Source organism: Molossus molossus, unplaced genomic scaffold (genome assembly GCF_014108415.1).
Source record: "Molossus molossus isolate mMolMol1 unplaced genomic scaffold, mMolMol1.p scaffold_m16_p_1, whole genome shotgun sequence".
Classification (NCBI taxonomy): Eukaryota; Metazoa; Chordata; class Mammalia; order Chiroptera; family Molossidae; genus Molossus; species Molossus molossus.
The window spans coordinates 140,182,440-140,196,823 of NW_023425344.1; the positions used below are offsets into that span (position 1 = coordinate 140,182,440).

At 36.7% G+C, this 14,384-nt stretch overlaps 1 pseudogene; it reads left to right on the plus strand.

Moving 5' to 3' along the window:
- The first annotated feature begins 7,103 nt into the window (after nucleotides 1-7,103).
- On the plus strand, nucleotides 7,104-13,153 carry LOC118642233 (annotated as a pseudogene).
- Nucleotides 13,154-14,384: the final 1,231 nt, after the last annotated feature.

The following is a 14,384-nucleotide window of genomic DNA, read 5'->3' on the forward strand; positions in this document are numbered from 1 at the left end:
ACACTTCTCTATACAGGAGGACAAATAAAAGAGAAGTTTATCTTATGTTATGTGTAAATTGTCCTCTTTATATAAACAAATGCACACAAAAATAACATTTCCTTTTCATAATAACCCTGTTTAACCAAAATATAATAAAAATAATAAATAATTGGTAAATTTTAAGTATCTAGTATAAACACATATATTTATAAAATCATTACACATTTGCAAAGAAAGAACAATACTCAAGACAGACTAATTTATCTTTGAAATGTCCACAACCAAGTGGTTTAAGATTATCTAGTTTCCCTTATTTATTTCTAATATACAATGTTCATGTTGAAGATACTTTAGTAAGTTAGACCATGTATATGGCCTGTCTTTGAAGAATGATGTCTTCATATGTTCATGCTTCACCTGTGATAAGATTATTACAAAATATTTAAAAAATATATATCAATCTAGCCTGGCGGGTGTGACTCACTGGTTGAGCATTGACCCATGCACCAAGAGGTTCCATTCCCAGTCAGGGCACATGCTCAGGTTGTTGGCTAAATCCTCAGTGGGGGGCATGCAGGAGGCAGCCAATCCATGTTCTATCTCATGGATGTTTCTATCTCTTTCTCTCCCTTTCCCCCTCTCTATAATCAGTAAAATATATATATATATATATATATAAATTTAAATATATGTGTGTGTGTGTGTGTGTGTGTGTGTGTGTGTGTATATATATATATATATATATATATCGATCTATATTAGTTTCCTACCTGCAGTTGTAACAAATTAATACAATCTATTGCCTTAAAACAAATGCATTATCATATTTTTGGAGCTCAAATGTCCACAATTGTCTCACTGGGCTAAAATCTTTTTGGAAGGGTCGCTTTCCTTCTTGCAGATTCTAATAGAGAATCTGTTTTCTTGCCTTTTCTAGTTTCTATAGACTACTCTCAGTCCTTGACTTGTAGCTCATTTCATCTTCAAAGCCTACAAACAGTGGTCAGTTGAGTCTTCCTCAAAATCCTATCTCTCAAATTTTAAATCTTTTGTTTCCCTCTTTCCAATTTATGGATCCTTGACATTAAACTGGGCCCACAGGATAATCCAGGATAATCTATTTTAAAGTCAGTTGTTTAGCAACCTCAATTTTACATGCAAAACAGAATTATCATCCATGTCATGTAATACAGCATATTCACAGATTCAGGGGATTTGAACATATACATTTGGGGGGGGGGGGCATTATTCTGCCTAACACACTCATTATGTATTTATAGGAAATTTTGCACCTGTATGTATGTGTATGTGTAAAATATCATCATGATTACAATGTAATGAGAAATCATTAATTATTCACTTACCTAACTGCACTTTAGCCATTTTTGTTTATTAGTCTTAAGATTTAGAAAAGATTACCTGTATTGACCACTGATAAAGTGGTTCTTGTTGGAAATCACCATTTGGTCAGTAAACTGCAGCGAGGCAGTGTGAGTGCTCCAGGTAGAGCTCCCTGCAGAATTCTGGAAGTGAGGCTGGCATCGGCCATCTATTAGGATCTGCAGGTTGTGGTTTACAACCAATGGATGCTTATCCACTCTCTGGAGCTCCTGAGAGCCATACTGATGATAACTTAGTGATTTCAGCAAATTACTTGTTTATCTAGTTTAATTATTGTAATCTCATTAATCCTTTGTGAAAGCTGATTACATTTGATAAGAAGTCTATTGTTATCTTGGGCCATTTGCTATATTACTTTGTTTATTTTTTTATTTTATTTTTATTTGCTTCATAAAGAGCAAAGAAAAAAAAATTTTTCTGTGCTAAAGTTATTTAAACAAACTCAGATGCTTATTTTATCTTCAAAATGTTGGATTTAAACTTGGTGAGAAAGAGCACTCATTTCATAGGTATATTTTGTATCCGATATTTAAAAGTAGAAGAAACTGCTCCTAAATATCTAAGTGTAGTAACTTGAATCATGCTCAATTTTTGCTGTTTTGAAATCATGCCTTATAAGTCAGAACTAACATAATCCACTAAAACTCAGTGCAAAAAGAGTATTTATTATTATAAATTTATTATTATAAATTTATTATTATAAATTTATTCCTGAGGGGAATTTTCTTTAAGGTTTAAGTCATTTCTTGGAACTAATGGCTTCAAAAAGTCCTGAAAGATACAAGCAATGTCTACTTATGATCCACATAATTATTTAATGGAATAAATAGGAAAAGGTTAGGAATTGTCAAAATGATTTCAGCCGGGCCCTGAGTTGAGATGCATAAATGAATAGAGAGGTGTTTCTCAACTTAAAAAAAAAAATGTATCTCCTTCTAAGGAGCCTTTCTAGACATACTGTTCTTAATTTTTCCTCTCCTTCCATGACATTTTAACACCACAGATTTATTGTATATCTGTTTATATACAGTGGCCCTTTGCAGCACCACAGACTATTATAATGTAAAAGATGCTACCTTTCAAAGAAACACTTTTCTCACCCTTGGGAACAGAACCACCTTCACTGAGGATACATAGCACACAGCAACAACAATAGAAGGAAGCTAGCATGCTGTTATCCAAACCCCACATTTTACTGACAAACTGGGGACACACAGAAGGAAATTGACTTGTCTAAAAAGGTGCATCCTTACTATATGTTAGAGATAAAATAAAAGAAATATAGGCATAGAATTTTGTCAGTTTTTTTTTTTTAATATACTATTATTGATAAAACTATTATTGATAAAAATAAATAAATAAATAACAAGCAGCCCCATGGGACAGGAGAAAACCCGTAGTACTGACTTGGTGATTAAGTGATGGTGTAACTGTCAGGACATTCAGAGTATTATATGATATTTTGATATAAACAGAGTAACATCATTTAAAAATTCAAAAACTAAGTCTGACTTATATGATAATTTATAATAGAAAAAAAAGTATTGTGGAGATCCAAGGTGGAGGCTATACTCACCTACACCCAGTACCAAACTGAAATTACAACTAAATATAGAAAAATCATCCTGAATTACCAACTGAAGACTAGATGGAGAGAAGCCTTATAACCAAGGACTTACCCAGAAGCCACATCGAGTCTGGTAGGAAGTGCGGAGATGTGTGAGGGCTGGCCAGGCTCCCACAGATGGCAGCTGAAGTTCTGGAGAACTATCTCAGCTGTGAGTGGTTCCCCCTGGAAGTGTGGGGTCTGAACTTCAAGCCCACCTTCCCAGCCTAGAGCACCAGAACTGGAAAAGGCACCCATGTAATGCGTGTGTGAAAAGCAGTGGGGTTTCTGTCTGCCAGGGAGATGCAGGCATCCTCTTAAAGGGCCAATGCACAAACTTCCATTCACAGCCATTCACCCTGAGCTCCAGCAGAGGGAGGTCAGAAGAGACTACAGCCACGTGAGGAGAGTCTGGGGTTGGTGGCTCTGGGGAAATAGCTGAAAGGTCAGCCACCAAGATCTCTGTGCCCAGTCATTCCCCTATACTGCAGAAGCCATCTTGCTTGGGCAAAGCATCAGCCTAAGGAGAAGCAATAGTCACTGGAATGTCTCTTGCCTCACCATGTGGAGCTTAAGTCCTGCTGAGAAGTACATCCAGAGGCTCTTGCAGTGATTAATCTTAACAGGAGTCTGCAGGTGGAGGCAAATCTACTGGGTGATTTGAGACTTTTGCTGACTTACCCCAGGTCTGGAGATGTTGAAAGCCAGCCTGGGTGTACATCTTGTCCTTTCCATATGCACCCAGACCCAGCAGAGGGAGCCATAAGCTGTGAATTGCTAAAAGCTCCAAAAAGGTTACCCAGGACCAGTCAAGGCAGCATCTGACATAGACCTGCACTGGAGAACCTCCAAAAAAATCCCAGAACCAACAGACCCAGTGGCTAGCTTCAGACAACAATAGAGTATGAACAAATGAGTTTCACAAACAGCATATCCACAGGGAAAACTCAGTAGACAACAAACCCTCCCAGGATGAATTCTGCTTTGTGTAATCAGCACTTACACAGCAGCTCACACACTGTGTTGGTGGTTCAGACTTCATTTCAGGCAGCCTAAGGATTGATCCCACACACAAGCAAGCCAATAGAAATCAAAACTCAATTACAACAGGAGGGCCCACATAATCTGCACAAGGGATATTCCTAGAGCACCCAGATCGGGTGAGTAGGGAGACTGTGCCACTGAGTCCCACAGAACACCTACTACATAAGGCCACCCTACCAAACTTGGAGTCTTAGTAGATATATCTAATACATAAAAACAAACATAAAGAGGCAGCCAATATGGGGAAACAAAGAAACAGGCCTGAAGTGAAAGAACAGGAGGATTCTCCAGAAGAAGAACTAAAAGAAATGAAGGCAAGAAATTTATCAGCTATAGCCCTGGCCAGTTTTGCTCAGCAGTTAGAGCATCAGCCTGTGGACCAGAGAGTCCCAGGTTCAGTTCCCGCTAGGGGCATGTACCAAAAAGAAAAGAAATTTATCAGCTATAGAGTTCAAAGTAATGATTTTAAGGATGCTTAATAGCATGTAAAAGGACATAGAACTCATAAAAAACAACCAGCTAGAAATGAAGAATGCAATAGCTAAAATAAAAAATACATTGGCAGAAATAAAAAAGTAGGTTGGATGAAGCAGAGCATCAAATCAGTGATTTGGAAGACAAAGCAGGAAAAAAAACAATTGCAGCAGCAAAATAATTTTTTTTTTAAAATGAAGATAGTTTAAAGGAGCTTTAGGACAACATGATGCTTAAGAATATCCATGTATAGGGGTACCAGAAGAAGAAGAGAAAGAGCAAAAAAATTGAGAATACAGTTGAAAAAATAATGATCGAAAACATTCCTAACCTAGTGAGGGGAAAAAACATACAAGTCCAGGAAGCACAGAGAATTCTAAGCAAGAAGAACCCAAAGAGACCCACACCAAGACACATCATAATTAAATAGCAAACTTTAAAGACAAGGAGAGGAGAATCTTAAAAGCTGCAAGAGAAAGGCAATTAGTTACCTACTCGGGTAAACACTTTAGGCCTGAAGATTGGCATGAAATATTTAAAGTGATGCAAAGCAAGGACCTACAAGCAGGACTACTTCACCCAGCAAGTCTATCATTTAGATTTTAAGGAGAAATAAAATCTTCTCAGACAAAAGAAAAAAAAAATTAAAAAGCTAAAGGAATTGGAGTTGTTACCACCAAATCTGTAAATATGTGTTACAAGAATTATTAAAGGGCTGGCTTTAAGAATAAAAACAAAAAAATTAAAGAAACAACAACAGAGGAACATAGTTAAAAAATAAAATAGCAATAAAATTAATTTGGCTTAGCGGTTAGAGCATTGACCTGTGGACCAGAGAGTCCCAGGTTTGGTGCCCACTAAGGGCACGTACCTTGGTTGCAGTTTGTTCCCGGCCCCGATTGGGGTTCTGTGGGTGGCAACCAGTCGATGTGTCTCTCTCACATCGATGTTTCTCTCTCTCTCTCTTCCTCCCTTTCTCCCTCCTGCTCTGTCTGAAGATAAATGCAAAAAAATGTCCTCGGGTGAGGATAAAAAAAAAAATAAAACAAAGGCTAAAGAGAGAAGGAAGGACACTACGTAATAATAAAAGGATCGATCCAACAAGAGCATATAACCATTGTAAACATTTATGCTCCCAACAAAGGAGCACCTGCCGTCTCTCGTCCTGCTGGGATTGGTGCAACGCAATGAAACTACAAGCACACACTGCTTCGAGTGAGGGGGAGCTTTGCAAGGTAACAAATGCTCCAGATCTCTGGACACAGTCCCATTTATTTGCAGATTGGTACTCCCAGGTCACAAGTGAATTTAAGTAAACTATTTCCTTGAGATGGCATTACTACAAACATACACCCTAGCTTTGTCTCTTGCTTTTTATGGGAAGAAACCTTGAAGCCAAAAGACAACAAACCCTTATTCACATGCAAATGAAGCACCCAATACACATAGGCGGTCCAGGTTTCCTCTCCAGGCTAGGATTCCAAGAATGCATTAACACAAGGTTGACAGTGCTTAACACAAGGTTAAAAAATGTCCATCTTCCAACACCCAACCCCACAAGCACCTAAATATGTAAAGCAAATCTTGATGGATATAAATGGAGAGATTAACAGTAATACAGTTATAGTAGAGAATTTTAATGCTCCATAGACTGAAGATTAGCAAGGAGATGGCAGCCTTGAATGATACACTAGATCAAATAGATTTAATTGATATTTTCAGAGCATTTTACCCAAAATCAACAGAATATATATTCTTTCAGGCACACCAGAAATGTTTTCTAGGACAGATCATATTAGGACACAAAAGAAGTGTCAGTATATTTAAGATGATTGAAATAATACCAAGCATCTTCTCTGATTATAATGCAATCACACTAAAAATGAATCACAAGAAAAAAACTGAAAAACACAAAGTCATGGAGGCTAAATAACATGTCACTAAATAATGAATGTTTTAGCAATGAGATCAAGGAAGAAACCAAAAGATATCTTGAAACAAATAAGCACACAACAACCCTAAATCTATAGAACAAAGGGAAAGCAGTCCTTAGAGGAAAATTCATGGTATTACAGACCTATCTAAAACAAAACAAAACAAAACAAAACAAAAAAACAAGAAAAGGACCAAATAAACAATTTAATTTTACACATAAAGGAACTTGAAAAAGAACAACAAATAAAGCTCAAATTGAGTAGAAGGAAGAAAATAATAAAGTCAGAGTAGAAATAAAATAAAGTCTAGAAAAACATAAAAGATCGGTGAAACTAAGAGCTGATTCTTTGAAAGGATAAACAAGATTGGCAAACCTTAACCAGATTCATCAAGAAAAAAAGAGACAGGAATCCCCCAAAAATAAAATTTGAAATGAAAGAAGTAACAACTGACATCAAAGAAATACAAAGAATTATAAGAAAAATATTATGAACATCTATATGCCATCAAATTGGATGATCTGGACAAAATGATAAATATCTAGAAACATACAATCATAGAAAATTGAATCAGAAAGAAACAGAGAATCTGAATAGAGAGTTTATACTAGTGAAATTGAAACCATAGCCAAAAACTTCAACATACAAGTGCCCTGGACTAGATGGCTTCACAGGTGAACTTTACCAAGCATTCAGAAAAGAATCAACTCTCATTCTTCTCAAACTCTTCCAAGACGTTTAAGAGGAAGGAACACTCTCAAGCTCATATTGTAAGGCAAACATTATCTGAATTCCAAAACCAGATAAAGAAATGACAAAGAAAGAAATTTACAAGCCAATATTCCCAATGAACACAGGTGCTGAAATCCTCAACAAAATATTAACAAACCAAATCTGGCATTACATTAAAAAGATCATACACCATGATCAAGTGGGATTTATTCTGAAGATGCAAGGTTGGTACAACATTCTCAAATCAATAAACATGATATACCACATAAACAAAATGAAGAACAAAAGCCACATGATGATATCAATAGATGCAGAAAAAGCTTTCGATAAAATTTTGCACCTATTTATGACAAAAGCTCTCAGCAAAGTGCGAACAGAGGGCCATACATGACATACCCACAGCCAACATCATGCTCAATGGGCAAAAAGTACAAATGTTCCCCTATCTCATTCACAGTTGCTTCAAGAGGATATAATACCTAGGAATAAATTTAACCAAGATATAAAAGACCTGAACATGAAAAATACAAGACACTAAAGAAAAGAATTGAAGAAGACACAAATAAGTGAAATCATATACTGTGTTCATGGATAATAAGAATTAATATAATGAAAATGCCCATACTACCCAAAGCAATCTTAAGATTCAATGTAATTACTATCAAGATACAACTGGCATATTTCACAGAACTAGAACAGATATTCTAAAATTTTGTATGGAACCACGTAAGACCCCAAATAGAGAAAGCAATCTTGAGAAAGAAGAATAAAATAGGAGGAATCGCACTACCTAATATCAACCTATACTAAAAGGCCATAGTAACCAAAACAGCTTTCTGGCATAAAAACAGACTTACAGATCAATGGAACAGAACAGAGAACCCAGAAATAAACACATGCCCTGACAATTAATTAATATTTGACAAAGGAGGCAAAAAACATACAATGGGCTAATGATAGTCTATTCAATAAAGTGTGTGGGAAAAATTGGACAGATATGTGCAAAAAATAAAAATAAAAGAAACTAGAGCACCTTTTAACACCACACACAAGAATAAATTCAAAATGGATTAAAGACTTAAATGTTAGACTTGACACCATAAAAATCCTAGAAGAAAGCATAAGCAATAAATCTCAGATATTTCTAGTAGCAATATATTTTTTATTTATTTACCTCCTCAGACATGGGAAACAAAAGAAAAAATAAACAAATGGGACTACATCAAACTAAAATACTGCATAACAAAGGAAACCATCAACAAAATGAAAGGACAACCCACTAAATGGGAGAACATATTCACTGATACATCTGATATGGGGTTAATATTCAAAATTTATAATGAACTTATTAAACTCAACACCAAAACAAACAAATGTACAATCCAATAAAAAAAAAAAAAAAAAAAATGAGCAAAGGAACTGAATAGACACTTTCCCAAAGAGGACATACTGATAACCAATAGACATATGAAATGATGCTCAACATCACTAATCATCAGAAAGCAAATTCAAACCACAATGAGGTATCAGCTCACACCTGTCAGAATAGCTATCATCAATAAATCAATAAACACATTTTGGCAAGAATGTGAAGAAAGGGGACACTCATGCACTGGGAATGCAGATTGGTAGTCACTGTGGAAAGCAGTATAAAGATACCACAAAAAATTTTAAAAAGAACAGCCTTATGTTCCTGTGATTTCACTTCTGGGAATTTATCTAAAGAAACCCAAAACACTAATTTGAAAAAAATATATGCACAATATGTTTGTTGCAGTGTTATTTACATAAGCTAAAAACTGGAAGACACCCAAATATCCATCAGTAGATGAGTGGATAAAACAGCTATGGTACATTTACACAATGGAACACTAGTTGGCCATAAAAAAGAAGAAAACTTTGCCCTTTGAAACAGCATGAATGGTCCTGGAGAACATTATGCTAAGTGAAATAAGCCAAAGTAAAACATGTACCATTTGATTTCACTTATATGTGGAATTTAATGAATAAACTGATTTAAGAAGCAAAATAGAGACAGGTTCATAGATAGAGAGCAGGCTGACAGTTTTGGGTGTAGGGGGGGCGGTAGAGGGATTGAGAAAAAAAAAAAAGAAATAACTCAGGGACTTGGACAATAGTGTGTGTGTGGGGGGGGGTGGAAGGAGGGAACAGGGGGAATAAATGGTGATGAAAAATAAATGAAATAAAGAGAAAAAAATTCTTATGAGAGAAGCTCAGACACAAAAATTTCTATAAAATGAAAGGCTTGTTTAAAAGTCAATCATTCTTGCCCTTTGGCTTGGTGGTTAGAGTGTCGGTCTGCGGTCCCTAGAGGCCCTGGTTCGGTTCTGCTAAGGGCATGTACCTCGGTTGCAGTTTGTCCCTGGCCCTGGTTGGGTCGTGCGGGTGGCAGCCACTCAATGTGTCCCTTTCACGTCGATGTTTCTCTCTCTCTTCCTTTCTTTCCCTTCCACTCTACTTGAACCAAAAAAAAAAAAAAAAAGTCAATCATTCTTGAGGGCTTGAGCGCGCAGGCGTGGTCAGGGGCCCGGGCTGGCCTGCCACCACTCTGAAATCTCAGTGAGCCCCATTCTTCAGCATACACGGAACCGACACCATGGCCGCCTACAACTGGTGCTAATCCGGCAGGGCGAGAGCACGTGGAATCTGGAGAACCGCTTCAGCTCCCGGTACGACGCCGACCTGACCCCGGCGGGGCACCAGGAGGCGAAGTGTGGTGGGCAGGCGCTGCAAGATGCTGGCTATGAGTTTAACATCTGCTTCACCTCAGTGCACAAGAGAGCAATTGGGCCCTCTGGACAAGTGCTAGATGCCATTGACCAAATGTGGCTGCCTGTAGTGAGGACTTGCGTCTCAATGAGCATCACTATGGGGGTCTGACTGGCCTTAGTAAAGCAGAAACTGCTGCCAATGTCAAGATCTGGAGGCCCTCCTATGATATCCCACCACCACCGATGGAGCCCGACCATCCCTTCTACAGCAACATTAGTAAGGATATGCAGGTATCCAACATTAGTAAGGATATGCAGGTATGCAGACCTCACTGAAGATCAGCTACCCTCCTGTGAGAGTCTGAAGGACACTATTGCCAGAGCTCTGCCCTTTTGGAATGAAGAAATAGTCCCCCAGATCAAGGAGGGGAAACAGGTATTTATCGCAGCCCATGGCAACAGCCTTTGGGCATTGTCAAACATCTGGAGGGTCTTTCTGAAGAGGCTATCATGGAGCTAAACCTGCCAACTGGTATTCCCATTGTCTATGAATTGGACAAGAACTTGAAGCCCATCAAACCCATGCAATTCCTGGGGATGAAGAGACCTGGTATAAAGCCATGGAGGCCGTGGCTGCCCAGGGCAAGGCCAAGAAGTGCAGGCAAGCAGGCAGACTACTTTCCCAAGGACACCCTCCCTGCACGTCCCATTTCTCTGAATCTCTCCTCTGCACATGTCACACTGACCACATCTGTAGGCATTTTAGGTTGTAGCTGCAGATGAGGACTAGTGGCTACCAATTTTGTTTTAGCCATTTTGTCTCTTGTACCCACTTCCTTCATGCAATCTAGTCAGTAGCCTGTGGCAAGGGTCTTTAGTCTAAGGCTGAGGGAAGAGTCCAGAGGCAGTAACTCCAGTTTGTCTTTTTTCGCTAGTGCTTTGTTTATTACTAAGGACCTGCTGGAGTAAGGGGATAGGGAGGAGCCATGCTAAGGCGTGACCAATGAAGAGAGGCAAGAGAGCCTATTTGTGTTCCCAGGAGCAGTCCTGTGCTATTCTGTAGTCAGGTGACTGGGAGGGGGGGCTCTAGTCATTCCAGAGAAGATGAATGCGTGTTGATTCAAACCAACATGTCCTCCCTGACCCCAGAAAAGCTGGCTACAAAAGATTGGGATCAGTCCTGAATGTTTATGTGTTGCATTTACTTTTACAAAAAAGTGTATCTATATAAAATAGTACAAAACAAAAACCCTTCTGGGGTTTCTACTGGCGGTTGAACTATTCCCACATGTGGTCATCACAAATAAGCCATTCCTCACACCAAGGTGGGATAAACTCCTTTACTTGTAAGGTATAGGAGTTATCTTGCTGTGTGTTTTAGAATCCCTCCCCTGCCTTATTGTTTTACGGCAGTGAAATATCCCTTGATTATGTCCAGGTGTGTCTTTCACTGTGTCTGAGTTCTGAATCTGGTTCCAGTTGCTTGGCCCTGCCACTTGGGCCCAGTACGCATTTTGAGCATAACTACTAAATCTCTTTTCCAGATCAGTATAATAAAGGAGTGATGTGCAATAAAAAAATAAATAAATAAAAGTCAATCATTCTTATACTCTTGATATTTTCCCTGAGTTAGAGCTTATTCAACAAAGTCAGGAGTTCACCACTCTCAGATACTGGCATTTCAAAGGGTAAAAGACATCTTTATGAAATAGTCAGTACAAACATCTCTTTATGTACAATGCTATATTGAATATCACCTAGAAAAGAGTATTAACATTTATTTTTCTATTTTATTTATGAAAAAGTATCTCCTCTTAGAATAAAATAATAATAGTTATAATCAGAAGTTAATTTTTGTATTTGTTTGAAGTTAATTTTTTTGTATTCCAGCTCTAAATCATTGAAAATTATTTACAGAGGATTATGTTGATATCAGAACAATAAACAATGTATTGTGATTAAATTCCAGCATGTAGACAGAGAAAAAATAAGCCGTGTTTTTTAAATTGGAAAAAAAAAAAAAACATTACTGAACTACCTAAACCTTGATTATTCTTTATGAGAATTCTTTTGCTTACTGAACCAAATTATTTAACAAATTCTGTATTCTCTGGTGTCAGATTTAGTAAGGTTTGTGTTTTTTTTTTTTTTTTTAAATTTCTAAAATCTCACATTCATTGTTATAAATGAGTTATATTTTGTTTTTTACTTTATTGTCAATACTTTTTTTCTTATTCAGTTTTTTCCATTATGAATCTTATCAAACCTATCAAAATTTTCAGTCTGTTCAAATAACTACATTTTACTTCTGTTGATTTTCTCTTTATAAATTTGTTTAATATGTAATTATTTTTTCCCTTGCCTGTATTATTTCCTTTCTGTTGTTTTGGACTTAACTTTACCTCTATCTTTTTTTATGTTGAACATATTGATTTGTTCAGCCTTTTCCTTATTTCTAATACATGTGATTAATACTATATATTATTTCTCTATTTATAGTTTCTGTTATAGTCCATGTTTTAAAATGTTATATTTTTTATCATTCATTATAATTTTTCTAATTTTCATATTTTATGCATGGATTATTTAGCAGTATTTCCTAGTTTCCCCCAAATGTGAGGTCTGTAGACTCAATAGCTCCCTTGAAGGTCGATGTGTGTATGTATGTCTTTGTGTTTTCCCTACTTAAATTCATAGAGCTTCTGGTCTCTGAGGTTTGTTGTCATCTATTTTTTTGGCAAATTCTCAAAGAATTCCATGAATTTTACTCTTGCCTCTCTTGTGTATCTCTCTATCCACCAATGAACTGTTTTTAATTTTTCACTATGCTCTATATGTCTATTATATTCTTTTCTGAATGTTTCTTCTTTCTTTCTCCATGCTAGTAAAAAAAAAAAAATGTATTTTTCATCTTCAGGTTCACCAATCTTGTCATCTGCTAGGTCTAATCTACTGTTAAATTTAACCACTGTATCTTAGTTTCATTCATTGTATTTTTACATTATAGAATTTTCATTTGACTGTCTTTTGTCATAGATTGTCATGTCTAGAGAAGTTACTCATCATTATTTGGAATTAGTATAAAAATACTTAAAATCTTAGTTTGGTTACTCTAATGTCTAGATCACATATATGCCTGTTTTTGTTTTTGTTTTTGTTTTTTTGTTTTTTCACTTAGGATCAGAGTATTTAGTTGTTTTTATGAGATTCTTATATGGTTCTATTGTATTTCTGAAGTTTGTGTATAAAAACTTATAGGACTGATTTGAAAACCTGTCTTGTCTAGCATTATCTTCTACAATAAAGGATTTCCTTCTTGTTCATGAGAGGAAATTAGAATAGTTAAATTTAACATAACTAGGATGTAAATTCTTTGAAACTGAACTTCTTTCTTTGTGAGAATTGGACAGTCTCTGCTTTTGTACTAACCTCTTTGGTAATAATGTTTCTAAGGTCCTTACTAGAAATATGCATGTATAAAGGTCCCTATTTGTTAATCTCTGAAATCCAAATTTTGTCACCCAGCTTTATAAAATTCTTGAAATCTATATTTACTTTCTGATGTCTTAGTTAATATAGTTGTTTGTTTATCTGACTCTCTCTGTACACAATCTCAGTAACAAATCAACAAACACCTCAAAGTGAAAAATAGTTTGACAAAATTTCAAGCTCCTCTGCAGGCATTTAGTTTTTGTGGGGATTTGAGCCCTCGCATGTGTGGATGGCTTGTTTGGTCACTGATTACTTGAAACAGGTGTTGTTTGTTTGTTTGTTTTAGAATTTGTTCCCTTTTCTAGCTTTTTTGGTGGATAAATTGGTTCCATGACAAACAATTCTGCCATTAGTATAAGTGAAGATTTGTGTATGCAAATTACCATAAGTGGAAAATAGGTATATTTTAAAATTTAATTATCAATAAGGAGGCTACATCCCTGATTGTAAGATTACTAAAGGGTGTTTTCTTGTAAATCTAATATTATAAGGTTTGAAACTGGCTAATATTTTATTTTATTTTTTATTTATTTTTTTTATCCTCACCCGAGGATATTTTTCCATTTTTTTGTACAGATAGAGTGGGAGGGAGAGAGAGGAAGGGAGAGAGAGAGAGAAACATCGACGTGAAGGGACACATCGAGTGGCTGCCACCCGCACGACCAACCAGGGCCGGGGACAAACTGCAACTGAGGTACATGCCCTTAGCGCGAACCGAACCCGGGTCTCTCCGGACCGCAGGCCGATGCTCTAACCGCTGAGCCAAACTGGCCAGGGCGAAACTGGCTAATACTTTAAAAGTAAAGCCATATGAACTGACTCATCTCCAGAAAAAGTATATACGTAGTTCTCAGTTCTCAGAGAGCCAATTAGAGGTCAGATTTTCTGATTCTAGACCCAGGCTCTGAATCACCCAATACAGTTTTATAGCACAAACTCATTTACAAAATATTTTCTGTGGAATTCATGGTTAATTGGGCAGTACTT